Genomic DNA, 18,614 nt, shown 5'->3' on the forward strand with positions numbered 1-18,614 from the left:
ATATTCAATTCAACCAGAGCATAGAACAGTGTCACCCAGCAGGATACTTAGGTTTTGACTGAGTAATCAAACTCTGTAAGAAATTTCATCGAGATATTTATTATACCAAGTAACAGGAATAGAAGGTAGTTTAAGTTATATAATATATTATAACTAGCTGGAAGAAATAGACAAAAAAGGAAAACTTTCTTTAAACATGCAAGTCACACATATGTGGTAATAAATTTATGTCCCCATCTTACAACAGCTTTACCAGATGCCCATAAGAATAGGAAGCATATAAAGTAATAAGTGCATTTGAATGAATTAAAGAATTAAGTATTTTCCCAGTTCTCGTTTTTCTGCCAAATTTTTGTTGCAGGTTGTTGAACTATGAGGAAAGCATTCTATTCTTCTTATAAGGCTTGAATTTGCAGTATAAAAGCAGGCCTAGATAGCACAGTGAGGTGCATTCTGTAGGACCAGCAATAACAATTCTCTCTTTCTCCGCATTGAACCTCTAAGCAGACCTATTCACTCACAGATGTTATCCTGCCTCATATGAGGTCCATTTCCATTTTCCATCTAGTGGAGTTGCTAATAAGCAGCACAATGGCACAAACAAGGAGAAATAAGAGAGGAGAACCAGGAGAAAAATTGGGGCCCAGAATCATCTTCAAGCAATTAGAACTTGAAAAATGATGGGCATAGGAGTAACCAAATGAGAGAAAAGGAGGGCTTTGTTGATTTCCTTTCAGACTCCTATTGCAGGTCCTGGGTTTACCCTACCTCACAGTTGTCTCAGTGAAGAAAACAAAGCATATTAATTTGGTAGAGACTTCATATTTGATGTCTGTAAGATCACATACAGCATTGATCTTTTATACCCTTTTTCACTTGTCTGTTTGAGGTTTCTCCTTGAGTAGAAGGCATCTTTAAGGCCTTTTGCTTTTCATTCTCCTGGAATCTGTGCTCCAATGCGTTAGTCACCGTTCTGAGGGGGACAGGTCAAATAACTTTACAATAAAAACCCAAACCTAAACAGATGGCTTCTTTATTCCAAGAAAATGCAATCACTTCTAAGTCTCCTGTGGTAATGGGATTTGGCCTGAATGTTAAGGGATCTCAGAGTCAGTGAGCAGCAGTTCAGGCCTGGAAGGCAGGCATCATGGGCTCTCAGTTTCAATTCCAGGCCAATTGACTGTATGATCTTCCAGCCAAGCACTGACTCCAGGATGTGTTAAAAAGACAAATGCCTCAGAAAACCATGGGCAGGCTGACCGCATTCTCCAACTGTGGCCCTTGAACTATCAAGTGTGCAAATTCATCTTGTTAAAAATGCAGATTCCTGGACCTCATCCCTGACACTCTGAATCAGTCCTGGAATCTGCTGGGCAGTAGGCTTATCAGGCAGTTTTTATGCTCATTGACACAGGAGGACCACCTCTAGACTTGTAGTACTCAGAGGTAATCTTCAGACTAGTAGCATCAGCTTGTTAGAAATACAGAATCTCAGGTCCCACCTCAGACCTCCTGAATCAGAGTCTGCATTAACAAGACTGTCAGATAATTCCTTAAAGTTCAAGAAACATTTTGCTACGATAATTTTGGCTTGTAATCTCATTCTCACCAGCTGGAAAAGGAGATAACACAGCAATGAAAAAAGGGGTTTCTTCTCAACCCTAAACAACATATTAGAATCACAAATGAGCTCTTTAACAATACTGTCATCTCAGCCCTGCCATAGGCCAATTTAATCCAGCCTTCTGGAAGTGGAACCTGGGCATCCGTATTTTCAAGAGCTCCATAGCTAATCCCAATGTGTAGCCAGAATTAAGAACCACTGTTCTACTAGAGCAAAATTCAGAATCAAAGTAAAGCCCTAAATACAGGGCATCAAGTTGAGTTTCACTCCCCTAAAAACCAATCAGGCATTTTTCCTAGTAACAAAGGATTCCTAAAATATTTGTTTTTTTCTGAGAACGGGCATCTTCAGCCTTTTGAATGGCGATTCATAGTTCATACCTCATAAAAATATGTGGGGCCTCCACTGCCCGGGATCTCAAGAGCAGCATTCCCATCCCCTTTGCTAACCAGGGCCAGGCTCCGGGCACCTCCAAGATGAGAAATAGCTTTGGAGGCAGCATCTCTCTTTGCTTTCTCTGCCCCTGGGATTTGTGATTCTGGACAAGGCATATGCCTTCTCACCATGTTATTTTCCCCATTTGCAGAGGGAAAACACAGTGTTCATTGATTCCTTTGGTTAAGCTGACTGGTGCCCCTGGCTCATGTCCAGGGACTACTTCTCTTTGCAGCAATCCCCAGCTGGGAGTGAGCCAGGAGTGAGATGGCTGGCTACTTGGAGCCTGGAGCCCTATGCTCTCTATCCTGTGAGCTCTCCAAATGCCAACTTGTTCTGCAGATTCTTTTCAACCCAGGCAGGTCCATTAGAAAGCCTTGGAATAGGTCTGGGAGAAGAATGGTATTGGATACCTCTAAAATGGCTGAGTTTAGTTTAAATGCAGACTCCAGTAGACACAGGTTGTAAGAATATAAGGGCTTTTCTCCCCCCACTGGGAAACCTTCCCAACTGGTCTGGATAAACTCTCTTGAATTCAAACTGTATAGCACCTAGACTCATTATTTCTAGTTCTATAATTATTGATAGTTTGTATTTCTAACATCTCCATATCACATGCAGTTGCATTCAACTTCCCCATCTTCTCTCCACCTACTACTACTACTGAGTGCTTGCTATGTGTCAAACAGATTACATCCATCCTGAGATAGGGGCTGTTAGTAAATCCATTTACAGATGCAAAACTGAGGTTTAATATGTAACTTGCTCCAGAGTCCACAGGGTGAAAGTGCAGAAACTGGACTTCATCCAGATCTCTTGTGATTCCAATCAGATATGGCTACAAAACAGGTCCTGTTCTTGCTTTCAGAAGTTTCCCTCACCTTAAGCCTCTGTGCTTCCTACAGGCAGGATCCTTTTCTCTGCCACCAGATCTTCCCTCTGGCTCTGCTTATCTAGGAATTGGCTGGAGTGAGTGCCAGCACCAAAGGATTTGGCACCAACAATGAGGGAAGAAGGAGTAGGGCAAGGAGGAAACTTAGATTCCTATTTTATACCATAAGCCCAATTAAATACCATATGAACTAAAAATTAAAATCAAACACTACAAGAACTAACATAACTTGCAGGTGAATAGTTAGAAAATCCTCATGTAGGGAAGAACTTTATAGAATGACACCAAAGGCAAAAGCCATAAATTAAAACATTAAGAATTCCAACTACACAAACATTTTTAATGTAAATTTAAATGTGAAAAGCAATTGACAAATTGGGAAAACTTGCAAAACATATGATAATGAATTAATAGACTGAATAATAAAATACTACAAACAAGTGAAAAAAAAGATGAATACTCCAATTAAAAAATAGGCGAAGATGAAAAAATAAAAGGGGACTAGTAGTCATGACTGATGATGATGAATTCTGGCAGCAGATTTTGCATTCCCTGCAGGTGGGAGTATGAATTGACATAACCTTTCTGAAGGTCAATTTGACAAAATGTAGTAAAACTTTTTAAAACTGCAGAATAGTTAACCCAGCTGTTTTAAGGAACGAATCTTAAGGAAATAATTGAAGACATTCATAGTGACCCAGCAGGGGAATGACCCAGTGTGGACAGAAGTAAAAAACGCAGCAACACCCTAAAAGCCCAGTAAAGGAGTGGGTTGAAAATATCAACACTATGTCCCTGCAGTGCAAGTGCTCTGGAGTAATTAAGGAGTCCACCTACTGAAGTGTATCCACAGTAAGGATGCTCGCGTGAAAAGATAATTGTTTTGAAAAGAAAAAGTCAGGTGTTCCACAGAATACCAGTGTTTTTGCTGTAGGTATAAAAGAGGGGTTTGACTCTAGGTAATATGAGTTTGTTTGATTTGTATTTTCTTCCTTTTGAGTGTTTGCATTTTTTGTTAATTTGCTGGTACAAAATTTAATTTTTTTATTAGCACAATGAACATGTACTGCTTTTGTGATGAGAGAAATACAATAGAAGTTGTGAAGGAGGAGTCACAGAGCCCCAGTCCTAGTCCCTGGGGCGACTAAGAGTGGGAAGGTGGGACTGAGTCATAGAATCGACCCTCATCCTCTCACCCTCCGTAGAGGGAGCTGGGACCTGCCCAGGGAACGCCTTGCCTGTCAGCACCCTGCTGGCCCTAAGGAGGTCTGTCTTTCCCGGAGGCCAAACCAGCAGTCGGCCCCCAGCTCTCCCCACCCTTCCTTAGGGAGACCTAGGGCCCCAGTACAGATGCTCTGAAGGGATACCCAGGAAACTAGGGGTGGGGACAGACGCAGCCTGCGCCTGAGGAAGCTCCCAGCACAGAAAGGATGCGACACTCATTCCAGGCTTGGCCCCTCTTTTGGCCACATGTGGGTATTTGTTTTCGGGAGATAGATTTCTCTCCATGAACCTTCCTAAAAACACCCTTCTGACTCTCCTCCCCTTAAGATTCTCTAGGGACCAAAGGTGGCTGCTTCTCTGTGCAAGCTGGCAGAGGCACCAGCCCTTCGGCCGCCACCTCTCAGGCTCCCGCCACCGTCCCGGCCAACCCCGACCGCGCCTCAGATTGCCCCCCCCGGAGGCAGGAATGCCCGCTGACAGCCTGGCTGGCCGCGCGCCGGCCCGGAGACTCCTCCGCGCGGCCTGCGGGCCTAAGCAGGGCCCCGCGGCTGCTGGGAACCCATTGGCCTCCAGGTTCCGGTTCCTGGAGAGGGGGGCTGGGTTCCCCCGGCCGGAATTCGGGAGGCGCCCCGCGACCGGCTCGCTGGCGTCCCGCAGAGGCCCGCTTCCCAGAGGCGCCGGGGCGCGGAGGCGCTTCATTCTCCCCTCCGGAGTCCCGGAGCCCCCATCCCTCGGGGCGTCCGTCGGGGGTCTCTGGGCATGGTCGTGCCGGGAAGCGAGTTCCCGCGCCGCCGGGGGCTCCCGGGGGCCCGGATCGGAAAAGCTACGCTCCACCGAGGCCCTGGGGCCGCCCCGGCTCTAACGCCCAGGTGACCGGTGGCGGGGTGGGGTGGCGGGGATCCTCCCACGCCAGCCCGGACGCCTGCCCCGTCACCCCCACCCCTCCCCGGCCTGGCCGACCGCACGGTGGTAGATTCCCGCACGCCCGCCTGGGCCGGCCTAGGGGTCTCGGCTCCCCCTCCTCCAGATGGGGCTCCCGCGCCTGAGCGCGTGAAGGCCGGGCCATGCCGGGGTCCCCGGGGTCGCCGCGGGGGTGGGAGAGGGTGGGGAAGGGGCTTACCTGCCGGGCCCCGCGCTGGGGCACGTGGCGCGGCAGGGCGCGCGGAGAAACTGGCCCGGGACTGCCTGGGGGAACAAGAGGGTAAGGACCGCGATCGGGGACCTAGGGGCGGCCGAGCTCGCCCAAGGGCAGAACTAATTTACTAAGCAAATTTTAAGAAGCGAAATTTGAGGCCGTAATAACAGCAGCATCTAAGGGAATGGCAGGGAGAAAAAAGTTGTGAATCAGGCTTTCGCGCAGAGATTCAGATTTTGCAGTAGCGCTTAATTAAAAATAAAATATATTGATGCGGTAGGCAAGTCGCGTTCCTGGGAAGGTAAAAATACAGTGGACTCCCCCACACCCCAGATGCTCCACCTGCCTGCTGTAATTACAGGGCTTCAGAGAGGAGGGGAAAAAACACGACAGGGAGAAATCTGCTTGCATATTTTCTTCTATTGTGCTGGGCTCATTTGAATTATAATGTGTTGCAGACCAGAGTAGGGAATTTTGTGCCTTGAATAATGAATCCCCCTGGAGCCCAGGGTACCTGTGCTTCTCTTTAGTGTCCTCTGAGAATAACGTGTTCGACATCAAGTGACAACCCTGCAAAGCATCTCAAAGCCCCGCGGCCCCAGCACGCTGTCCACCCGACGGCTCCTCTGCCTGCCCTCTTCTCTTCAGCTTCTGAATGCAGCAAGCTCCTTCTTTACTTAAAATGTGTTCAGCGTTCACACGGGTCCTGGCTGTCCCACCGAAATATAGTACAGATAAATAGGCTGGTATTTCTGAATCTGAGTTGGTCCTGCTCAGCACAGAGCTTCAAAGCTGCTCCAGGATACTACCCAGATTTTTTTCTTTTTCTTTTTCTTTTTCTTTTTAATGGAAAAGCTGGGGGAACAGAGAGGTGCAGTCCTGTCCCAAGCCAAGCCAGGCTTTTCTGGTGTTAATATCATTGGCTGGCTCAGGCTGGCTTTCCATAAGAAAAGATTATAAACATTCAGTAATTTAATCAAGCAGACAAGATTTAAGTAGTATCCAAACCTTTGGGACACGCCTCAGGTCTGAACAGCTATTCGGAAGAGGTTTTAAGTTAAGGGGTAAATGCAGAAAAAAATCTGAACGTCTCATAATATAAGAGAATTAAAGCTTTTCCAAATGATAGAGGCAAGTGGCCTTTCATGTTTAAATTTTCAAACAAGTTTTGTTCTGTTGCTGTTTTTTACTGGAACATTCTTTCTGGTTAGAAATAGATTCAGAAGCCTTGTTAAAACATATACTTTTAGCCCAGTAGATTGAGAATTATCCATACGATACCATAGAACCATAAAAAGAAAAAAGTTCTTTATTGTTATGGAAGGATCTTCAAGCTACATTGTTGAGTAAAAAAGCAATATTCTACTGTTTGTATGGGGTGAAAAGATAAAAGAAACATGCCTGTACATATTTGTTTGTACATCCATAGAAAATCTCTAGGTAGATATTGCCTTTTGGGAGGGGATGGCTGGAGGTGGGGGTGGGAGAGAGACTGTCCCCCATTTATCCAAATCCTTTGTTATTTTGCTTTTGAGCAATGTAAATTCATTGCTTGTTTAAAAAGTAAATAAAAGTGAATGCATATTAAAGTCATTCAAGCTATAATACAACCAAATTAAGACTTGCTGATGGAGGGAAGGATGGAATGGTTAATTATTAATCCTGATTTTTAAAGGAACTTGTCATTACTTCCTCATCTTTTCATCAAGTCTGTTCACAGCGTACCCAAGGAAGCTCCTTCTCTGCCTGCCCCTCCTCTCCAGCAGGGGCCCAAACAGGCAGGGAAATGACCTGAAAATGGGATACAGGAAGGAAGGGGAAAAAGGAGCAACAACCAGGTTTACTCAACAAGTTCACCAAGGACAGCTGACTACATTCGTTTACTTTGAGCGGGGGCATTTCCTTTGTGTCCTGAGAACTATTTCAGGACTTTGTAAGTCCCTACTTACTAACATTCTGAGAGCTCAGAGCTGAAAAGCAGAGAACCCCAAAGCCTGGGAAAGGCAAGAACTCTGCCAGACCTTTGGGTCTGGCTGAACCATCTTGAAATAGCTCTTTAGAGTCTGTTGTACCACTTCCAGCAGCCACAAAGGGCAGGGAAACTCAGAGGGCATCTACGTGGGCCGAGATGTTCCTCCAGGAGCTTTTCAATCCCGCTTTCCAGATGCTTAAACATGCAGGCCAGCTGATTGCCAAGATGGTCAGAGAGTGAGCCCAAGAGCCCAGCTGGGCCCCAACAGGGGACCATCCTCCCCTAAGACAGTGTGGAAACTTCCTTTCTGATAGACTCCTCCCACCCAGTGAAAACAAGCAAACCAAACCAAAACACATAAAAACCCTTTTCTCCTTTTCACCTGCTCTCTCTGCTTCCCTTTAATGGAGCCAAAACCTTCCTGTCTCCATCTAGCCCAGGGTCTCTCAAGCTCACCACTACTGACGTTTTGCACCACTTTGTTACTTTGCTCCTTTTTTCCCTTCCTTCCTGTATCCCATTTTCAGGTCATTTCCCTGCCTGTTTGGCCTTTCATGTTTAAATTTTCAAACAAGTTTTGTTCTGTTGCTGTTTTTTACTGGAACATTCTTTCTGGTTAGAAATAGATTCAGAAGCCTTGTTAAAACATATACTTTTAGCCCAGTAGATTGAGAATTATCCATATGATACCATATAGAACCATAAAAAGAAAAAAGTTCTTTATTGTTATGGAAGGATCTTTATTGTTATGCTGGAGAGGAGGGGCAGGCAGAGAAGGAGCTTCCTTGGGCAAGCTGTGAACAGACTTGATGAAAAGATGAGGAAGTAATGACAAGTTCCTTTAAAAATCAGGATTAATAATTAACCCTTCCATCCTTCCCTCCATCACTAAGTCTTAATTTGGTTGCATTATAGCTTGAATGACTTTAATATGTATTCACTTTTATTTACTTTTTAAACAAGCAATGGCCATCGTGGGATGGTTAGCAGCAATCTGGGCACTCCTCCTTGACTTGTGACACAACCAAAATGTCTCCAGATCACCAAATGTTTCCTGGGGAGGGGGCCAAATTGCTTCCAGTTGAGAACCATTCAATTAGAGGCTGAAATTCACTAATTCTGAGAGATGTAACAACTTTCTTCCACGTTTAATAAAATGCTAGACTATAAATATTTTTTAAAACCATTACCAGACAAATAAAATGAGAGTTAGTCGTCAAAACTATGGAAAGGGAGAGGGAGGCACAAAACACAAGCATGGAGGCCGTTTGGGTTTCCATATTAGTTAGGATGTAGGGCTATGATGGAATGCAGTGACATTAAGACGTGCTGGAGACTTTCCATCTACCTCTCCATATCTACTCTCCACCCACCTTTCTCCTGCTCTGTGTCTCAGGAAGTTGACTTTTATGGGCTGCATTGATAGACGTCATCCACATGCTATCTCTCTCTCTCTCTCTCTCTCTCTCTGGTTTCTCGTTGGGTTAAGCCAATGGGAGGAAATGGCCAATGGCCTGTGGGAGGAGACAACAGTTGGATGCCCCTTGGCCAGAGCGTGGTTGGCGCTTCTGCCTTCCACAGGCCAGAGCCTGTGGACAGGAGGCTGTGCTCTAGTGCAGCAGCTCTCTCTGTCTGCGGTGACTGTGGCCACCTTGGCCTTCGGGCCTAGGAACACTATGACTTCCTGCAGTTACTTGCTCCAGGGCACTGGGCCATCCGTCACTGGCACTGGTTTCCCTACACCCCGCCCACAATTTTATAAGTCACCCCTTTGTTAAAATCTCTTGAAATTACTCAGTTTGAGTATGCCATACCCCAGAGGTAGGCCCAGTCCAGAGCCTCCGTGCAAATCATCTGCTCCTGTTGGACCTTGACTGACAGAGATGATGTGAGAAATCATTTGAGAGGGAGGGTTGCTGGTTTGGGATGGGATTTAGGAATCCCTGGGCCCTTTGACCAAACACCCAGTAGGCTGAAGTACCCGAATCAAAGCGACTGTGGTACGTACTCTCTCTCTATTTCTCTTCCAATAACTAAACCCAGGCCCAAGGTCTCCCACTTGCAACATGAGAAAACATTTGCCCCAATACCAAGAGGAGAAGTTGTCCAGGCCACGTATGGCCTTCACAGAACAGACATGACTGAGGACTATAAAAAGTACCTGTAAGAGAGAATAGATAAGGACATCTTCCACCCAAGATAACAAATACTGTCCCTTTAATCATTTAAGCCACAAGGATTGAAGAGGAAAATATTACTATGTTAACCCCTTTCCAAGTACATTATCTGGAAAAGGAGAGCAAATGAGTATCCTGATTCAGCACCAAACTTCCTTCTAAGACATAGAGTGTCTCCATCTTAACTCTAATGTCCCCAGGAAGTTAAATATGTTGGCTGTGTGGGAAGAGAGCCCTCTTCACTGGCCCCTGCGCTGTCTGCATTGGACAAGGGGAGATCCATTGTCCCAGGCCTCAGCTGCCGGGGGCTGGGAAGAAGCAGAACTCCCGTATGGCACAGCCCGCAGGCACCTGAGGGTAAGGAGGGCAGGTGCAGCAAGGATGAGCCCAGAGAGCCAGCTCTGCCACTGGCAGCGGTGCACTGGGCCAGGCCGGGACAACAACTGCAATTGTCCCTTCCAACAGTAGCCCTGCTGATCCCGGAGGAAAGAAAGCCATGGGGCCATTTGGACCAAGCCTCCGCAGGAAGAATGCTGCCCTTTCTCTGCAGCTCTGGGTCCCAGAGTCATGGAATCAACAGCTCAGAAGCTGGCAGCCCTCTCGGAGGCCTGGGCAGCCTCCCCTATGGTCACGTGGCCCCAGACACTCTGTTCTTTGTAAGAGCAGCTTGGCTTGGTGGGCTGAGGACCTCTGCAGACAAAGGTGCTTCCAGTGCCCCCCGAACCTCCTGGAAATTGATGAAAGAGCGTCTCTCCTCTCATCTGTGCCCCCAGCGTGCCCAGCTCACCTGGTCCCTGGGTGCCCCCAAGAAGTGACACTTGACTGTTAGTCACAGTGAAACCTCCCCAAAGCCAACAACATGAGAGACAGCAGATTCCGGGAGCACAAGGACAGCACAGACACCTTCAGGCCTTTGCTTCATGCCGCTAACGTCAGAGATGTTTTATGAAAACAAGATTTGAGGTCATATTGCTTCTTGGATAAAAGTAACTTTGCTTCAAAGACATGTACTTGCTAAACAACGCTAGGAAAATTGCCAGAGTATCACCAGGCACAGCCAGCCACTTTTGAGTTCCCCAATGTTTCCAGAACTGCCAAGTAAATAATTCACATTAGGTCAGGGCTCCCAAGTCCCAACCATTGGACCTCGTAGACCCTCAGTCTCCCCCCATGTAAGAACAGAGAGGCTGGGCTAAATGAACCCCAAAGCTATGTCCAGTTCTACACTCCATTCCTACTTAGGAACATCCTGTCTCTTGGCACTTACTAAGAACTGGTCAGCCAAGAAGGAAAAAGAGGCAGCATAACACTGGAGCCAGACTGCCCAGGTTCACACCCCAGCTCCACCACCTACCATCTGTGCCAAGCTAGGCAAGCCACTCATCTCTCTGTGCCTCAGTTTCCTCACCCAGGAGCTGGGGATAACTTTAGCCCCTGCTTCACAGGTTGTCATGAGGGTTACATGAGAGAACACACCTAGCCCTGAAGTGCTTTCTGCGTCTGTTCCTGGCACTAGCTGGGCCTTGCTAAAGGCCATTTGGCAAACAAAGCTCTCACAGGAGAGAGAATGGCATTTTTTAGGGGGAGCTGAAAATAATGCCAACCTTATTCCCTTCCAAGCTAGCATCCCCCTGTGCTGGGAAGGAGGCTTGGTGAAGGGTCTGCAGTTCCTTACAAAATTTGGCAGGATGCCGCTGCTCCCAGATTGGAGAGAAAAGTGAAGCACAGAGAAGGGCCCAGCCCACAGCCTCCACGCGTGTCAGGAGGTCTATCCCACCTGCAGCTGGCTCCATCCCCCAACTGCCTGTCCCCCAGCTCTTCGTGAGAAGCAACCCCTGCTCCAACCAAGTCCCTGGTCCATGCTCAGGGCACTCGCTGCCACAGCTGCTCTGCTGGGCAACCTGAGTGAGGATCTCACACCATCTCCACAGGCCCATGAGCCACAGCCGTGGGAGCCAAAGGGCTGGGCAGGAAGTGTGGCGGGGGAGGCCAAGGAGCCACTGGCCCCGGGAACCAGAAGAGCAGCCATGGCAGGAAGGGCTGTGGGTACCCCATGGTTGACTTCCAGGCAGCACAGGGTAGGGATGGACCATGACCTTGGAATTTCAGCCCCAGCAGGACTAAGAGGCCCTATCGGCCGGCCAATGCCTAGAGAGCCCATTAACAGATCTGTGTGGCACAGAGCACTAGAGATTGTCCACTTTACCTATTTAGATCCCCCCCAGCTTTTCCTAACCAGCTCTACCCTTTGTAGGAAGTACATAGAGCTTCCCTTGCCCTCTAGTTTGGGTTGGGCCCATAGGAGGCAGTACCATGAGAACGGAAGGCCTGAAGTCCCGGCATGTAGCTCCCTGGTCCTCCATCAGACCCCCATCCTGTGTTACCTACAGCCATAGCTTCGTCACAAAGCTCTTCCCTCAGCCTCGATTCCCTCCCCTTGACCCCTTCAGGTCCAGGACTGAATGAGGCCTCTTCCTGCTATTAGCTCCTAATGCTAACTCTGTTACCATCCCAGTTAGCTCCTGTAACTAACCCTGCCCACGCTTTTGTCAGTAGTGCCTAAATACCCCACAACTCCCCCAGCTGAGCATGCCATCTCTTCCCTGCAGGACTCTGATAATCCAAGTGCTGGCCTAAAGGCACATTGCTCTATCAGCTTTGCCTTCTCTTTTTCTCTCTGCATATTTGCCCCACAAGAGTATACACATAACATATATATAAGGTATGAAGCCACAACCCAACTTGAAAATACAGAAGAATATAATGCTTTTGAAACTTCCTGTGTCTAACAGCCACATCTCTATCATCAGACACACACACACGCACACATACGCGGTTCACCATAGCAAAAGGCTGGGGGAAAACCTATTATCCTCCTTCTCCACTTGTCAGCTCAGGGTTCATATCCCAGCTGACACATCTGACCCTAGAGACCATGTACTGGAAATGCCATGGAGCCCGATAGCCACATAAAGTTAGACCCTCCTTGAATGGGACCCTCCTCCTCCTGGGGGGTGGGAAATACTAGTGTAATTCTGATAGTCCCTTATGCTTCTTAATGAGGAACTAGGACAGAATGCCACACACCCAGGACTTTGGGGCAGCTTCCCTTTCTTCCTGCTGCGATAACCAGTATGTATGCAGCCCAGCAATTTGGCTCCTCAGCAGCCAGACTCCGGATAGGTGCCTGGGCTTGACCATTATGGGAGATCTTATGATCATGATTACAGGATGACTGAGCCATCCAGCAAAGTGACCAGTAATTTGCAATCTAATGGCCATTCAGTGGTGGGTAATATTATGGACCTTACCCTGCAATTGTAAAACAACCAGCCCTCTCTAATGTAGCAGTTTTCCCATCAAAAGCCCAGCATTTGCTTTTGATTTCTGCTAATCAGTAGCTGTGCCAGCTTTGGGTTTAGATTTGAAGAAGCTAAACATGGTAGTGTGAAATAATACACTCCTCTTTAGGGTCCCTGAATGAAAAGTTTAGGCAGCTCTGTCAAGTGGTGGGGAAAAAACAAGTGAACAAAGCACCTGGAAGGCAATTTCATTTTTTAAAAGAGCAACAGAAGCTGGCCCCTGAAGCTTTGCAGAACATAGAAAGTGTTGCCTGGAATCTGGGCAACCAACACAGCCAGTCATGGCACAACCAGGCATGTGCACAGGTCCATCTGGGCTCCTACCCACAGCCTGGGCCCCTTTGTGTATACACACATTCACATGCATGCATGCACAGAAGAATACAACTTCCTCCAACCATGGGCTTGCTCACTGACAGGCTCTCAGAACAGGTGCTGGGATTCTTTCTTGTATGCGGTCCATAATTCTACTTGTGGGCACAAGTCAGTTCCATCTGCCCTGATGTGACTGACCTTATAAGGAGAGTAGATTGTCAATTAGACTCCAATCGCACTTGGCTCCAGTCCACTGAAACACCTCAATTTTATGCTACTCCTCAGCACTATACACACAGCCAGCAGGAACTGCCAGGGGTGCTCATGAATTCAAATCCATTGCACATGACTAGTGTGACCTTGAGCAGTCAGCTTAGCCAAGCTGAGGTGTGGAAAGAAATGAAAAGATCACATCATTAGCTTTCTGCACAGCAAGGTAACGGCTTGTTTTTTCTGAACCTCAGTTTCCTCAGCAATAAAATAGAAATGATACCACCTTCCCTCCCTATCTCACAGAAGCTGTTCTGTGAACCAAACGCTCTCTTGCCTGTGTATGCGTTTTGAAAAATCAAACAGGACTTAGAGAAGCTGGGCAGTGGTCACTGGCCTGGCAGAGTAATTAGCTGCACATTCTGTCTCTGTCCCTTCCCCCATCCTGGCCCTCATGAGGAATCCCCTGGTTTGGGGTTTGGCAAACATCGCCTGCATTCCATGACCCCCCAGCTGTGCATTGCCTTTCCTATAGAGCATCCACACCAGGAGAGCCCTGCAATATAAGGAAGGAAGGAAGAGAAAGGTGAAAGGATCCAGTTCTCTCAACCCCTGGCCATGATATTACAGAGAGTAGCGGCTTCCCGGTACACATTATCTGATTTTTCCAATTCCTGCTTTCTTCCCTCAACGAAAGGATGACTTGCAGTGTTCCCCATGATTGCAAGCTGTAGAAGGATTCCCAGCAAAGCAAAGCTTCATGAGCACAGAATCTACACCTTTCCTTGCAAACCCAGCACCAGGTCACTCCCAGAGCAAGGAGTTACTGAGAGCAGGCAACTGAACAGTGCTAACAGCTTCCACTAGTACCTTGTGGTGGGACTTGAAATGATGGTACCCTCCAGTTCTGCTTCCAACTGATCCAGTGGTCAGAAAATAAATAAAGGAAGGCAGAAGGGGAATCATGATCTATAAACCTTCACTCAACCTGAGGTTCAGCCCAAGCCTGGTTCTGCCTGTGTTCCGATCTGCCTCACTGCTGCCTGTGTCTCCCAGAGGCATGGGACCATCATATGTCTACTCCACTGGAATGGGGACATGGGAACCAGAGCCTAGCAGGTAGATGGATCAGGCCAAGAGAGATGATGGACGAGATGTGATTCCTGTCATCCCTGGCCCCAGGAGAGTCTCAGTTGGGGTGCCCACCTGCAAGAAATGCAGAGGGGGTTTGCAATGGAGCTGGAGGGTGAAAAGGGAGGTGACTGGTAAATAGCTGCAGATAAGACTGAGCAGCAAAGTAGATAGAGTATACTACCACGCAGTAAAATAGATAACTCTAGAAACCATGGTGGACATTTGGTTTCCACCTCCAAATCTTCTGACTTTAGATGATTAATCTAAACCAATCAAGTAATCCCAATGGACATGTGACTGAACCGGAGCCTCAGACATGGTCTTCTCCCTCTTAAGAAAAAGTCACAGAAAGAGACAGTCTCTCTTCTGCCTTTAGATATCATCATATCCTCATGTGATGCCTGGAACAGCTATAGCCATCTTGCTACCAGCCAACTGATGACATTAATGTCAAAGACGGCTAAAGGGTGAAGCACAGTTTTATGGCTCCTTGATGTTGTCAATAATCTAAGAAACAGCCAGGCTTGGCATCTATCCAACCTGGATTCTCAAGTTCTGTAAGATAATTACTACATGTCCTTTATTGGAGCCATTCTCAGTGTGGTTTTCTGTTGTGGCTGCTTAGAGCACCTTAACTAATAGAAGAATCAAACCAGGGCAAACTGGGACACCAATGCCAGAGTAGACCCACAGCCACACTCAGTGCTGGTTTGATGAGGCTCTTTCTAACCCACCCTTATAAACCTAGGGTCAGCACCCCCATGCAGCCTGGAGTCCACTGAGTCCACAGGTGTGGAATTCCCATCTTCAGCTGCCAAAGAACAGCGAGGGCACAGGGCCAGTCAGGCCATTAGAAAAACCCATTGTGGGGCTTCTAGAACACAAACATCCAGACAGTTGGGCACTTCCCTTCCATCTAGGGATCTGTCTCCCTTCACCAGCCTCATCAACCCAGCCCCACAGCTGCCAAACGTAGAGACTGACTCCTAATGGGCAGCAGTGTGCCATGGAGCCCCTCAGAACAGTATATCCCCTGCACAGCTGGGGCTTGGGGGCACTTGTTGCTTATGAAACTCATCATTCCAGAGCAGTAGAGATGCACATTTGAGGGTATCGTCTCTCAGCCCCTCTGCTAAGCTTGGTGTACTGGGAAGGCAAAGTGTGAGCATGTTTCATACGGAAATCAGTATTTCTAACTCTTAATTTAAATGCCACTTGAATTCTTACGCTATTTGTAACCAGTTCTTCACCGATGGGAGGGGCAGACCAAGAAACAGTGGTGTTGGTTATTACCCTTCCGAGATTCATAGGGTACTCAGAGTAGAGAAGCTCGGAGGGTAGTACATCTCTCAGTTTCACAGGTGAGGATGCCAGGCCTAGAAAGAGGAGAGAGATGTTCATGGTGCCAGATAATCAGCCCTGGAAGCAGGGCTAGGATTCAGGCGTTCTCACACTTGGTCTGTATTGTTTTTCTCCTCGGCTCTGACACCATATCAGGGTGGGGGTGTCCGTAACAGGGTGGTTAATGCTTCCAAACTAATACTGCTACTTCACAAGGCCCTCTGGAGATAAAGCTCCTTTTTCATCTAACAATTGTTTTTTTCATAAATCATGAGCAACAGCGTGGGGCATCATGCTGGTCAGGGGCCAACAGGAACCGATGCAAGTGCCAGCCACACACTTCCTGACTGAAGAAAGAGGAAAGGGGTTGTTTGTCATGGGCATAGAGGCCATGCTATGTGCCAGCTCTGTCAGCAGGTGGTGTGGGCACAGAGCTGGGGAGGGGTCTGCAGCAGCCACGCCTCCCCCAACAACAGGCTCTGGGTACAGCCAGAGTCCATTCTGTCATCTGGCTGCCCAGGCGGGGACCCTGGCCCATGGCCATGCTCATACCCATGCAGGCCTGGGCCAGCCCCTCGGACACCTGAGAAGTTATATGTGCTCCCAAGAGGGAAGGCACAAGACCTAGCATGATGACCCCAAGCTGACTCCGTGTTGGAATTACTCAGGGACATTTGCCCTGGGCCAGTTCAATCAGAGCCTCTGGGGGGTGCCCAGGCATCAGGATTTCTGAAGCTCCCCTCGGTGATTCTGACACACAGCTGGGGGATTGTGGATCTAGGTGTGCACAGCGTAGAAAGGAGCACCTCAATCAGTGGCTCTCCAGGCAGAGGGGAAAGATCTGCCTCTTTCCCAGGGCTCTTTTCCACTTGTGGCAAAGTGTTTTCTGGTCAAAAGGACTTGATATGCCATTGAACGGGCCAGCTGCTAATTACAGGTAGGAGTGTGGCTTGGGCACAGCACAGCGCTGTTCTCTGGTGGGGGGAGGGGCAGTACAGAGTAGGATGACAGCCCCCAGTGTAACCTCCTAGCTCCCTATTCCTGGGATTGTGGGAAATGCGGGCAGTTGAGAGTCTAGTATCCAGCATGCTGTCACAGGACACAATGGTGGTAGAGAGAAGTCCCACAAAATGGAGAGTTCACCCCTCCATGCAGCCCCCCATTCTCACCACTCCCTGGTGGAGCTGACACAGAGGGGCAGCATCTTTGCAGACTATTTTGAATCCTGAGATTTTAGATCTGGACAGAATCTTAAAGAAGAGACCAATATTTCCCAGTGTAGGACTCGAGGCCAGGATGCCCGAGTATTAGGGACAAACTTTAAACTTCAGGTTTCCAAGCCTAGCCTCCAAAGATTCCTATTAAGAAGGCCCAGAAATCTGCATGTTTAAGAAGCTCTGCAGTGATTTTCCAACCACTGCAGTGAGCAGCCCTCCCTCCACAGAAGAAGAACCTGAGGTTCAGATCTCCAGGTCACTCAGCCTGGGAGGGCACAGCATGGCAGAGCTGAAAGGCCATGGACTTGAGTCCTACTGGTAGGGTTTAAGTATCAGCTCTGCCACTCATGGGCTGGGAGAATTTGGCAAGTCTCCTAACCCCTCTGACCCCAAAATTCCATTATGAGAAATCCCTTGAGGCCACAGGTTCCCTGAAGCATAGTTTGTAATAGTAAAAGACTGGAACCAACATAATTTTCCACCCAGAAGGGACTAGGTGTGTGAATTACAGCACATCCATGCTGTGGAACACTGAAGATTATGAAAGGGAAACAGAACAGCAGCTCTGTATGTGCTGCTGTAAGAAATGAAATAAGCAAGGTGTGGACCATGGCTAACATCCTTACCTTTACTCCCCTCCTCCCTCAGAGGCCTCTTCCTCTTCCCTCAACCCTCACATCCAACAGAAGGACCTTTGTCTAGTGGATTCCACTTTGCAAATGTATCTAAATCCATGTAGTTCTATGCCCTGTGGATTCCTGCAACAGCTTCCCCACTCAGCATCCACGATGTGATCTTCACTTGCAGATCTGACCCCTCCACTCCTCCACCATTAAAGTCCCTCAGTGTTCAACCTGCTGACTCCCTAGCAGGGCCTAGAAAGTCATTCCTGACCTCTGCTTCCTTGTCTAGCCTCACCTGTTACAACTTCCCATTCTCCCACTATAAAATGTTAAGTCTTAAAATGCATCACATTTCTCTCTTACCTCTGGGATCTGCTACTTCTTCCTCCCTGCACCCCTACTGAGTCACAGCCACCCATTCTTTATTTAGATGAGGTGTCACCTCCTTCACAGTTTTTCCTTGACTACACATCCCAAGTCCAAGTGCTCCCACTATATCCCCCTGCTTCTCCCATCACAGCATTCTTGCCTTAAGACCATTGCATTATTTCATCTCCATGCATTTCAGTGGACCTTCAGCTCTGGCTGAGGAGAGACTCGATCTGTTTCACCCCTCGATCTCCATGGCCCACCACTACCATGACACATATATATTTATTAATAAATATCTGGTGAACAAATAACAGCACTCACTGCAATGTCTTAAAATTATCTGAGTAATTTCATCATCAATGGTAAACTCTGTATGACAGGTGCTAAGGAGAGTAAGGAGAGAAGGATGAATTAGACAGTGTCTGCAACATATTTTTTTTAAATGCCAAATCAGTACAGGAAGACCATCCAGAGTCCTAACCAGCACTGGAGAGACGCAATACATCACACAACAGTAACTCAAAGCCATGACATGGGTTTGAGGAAGCAGATGAGATCTTGTGGAGGTTAAAGAGCCTCAC

Source organism: Manis pentadactyla, chromosome 2 (assembly GCF_030020395.1).
Source record: "Manis pentadactyla isolate mManPen7 chromosome 2, mManPen7.hap1, whole genome shotgun sequence".
In the NCBI taxonomy this organism is placed as follows: Eukaryota; Metazoa; Chordata; class Mammalia; order Pholidota; family Manidae; genus Manis; species Manis pentadactyla.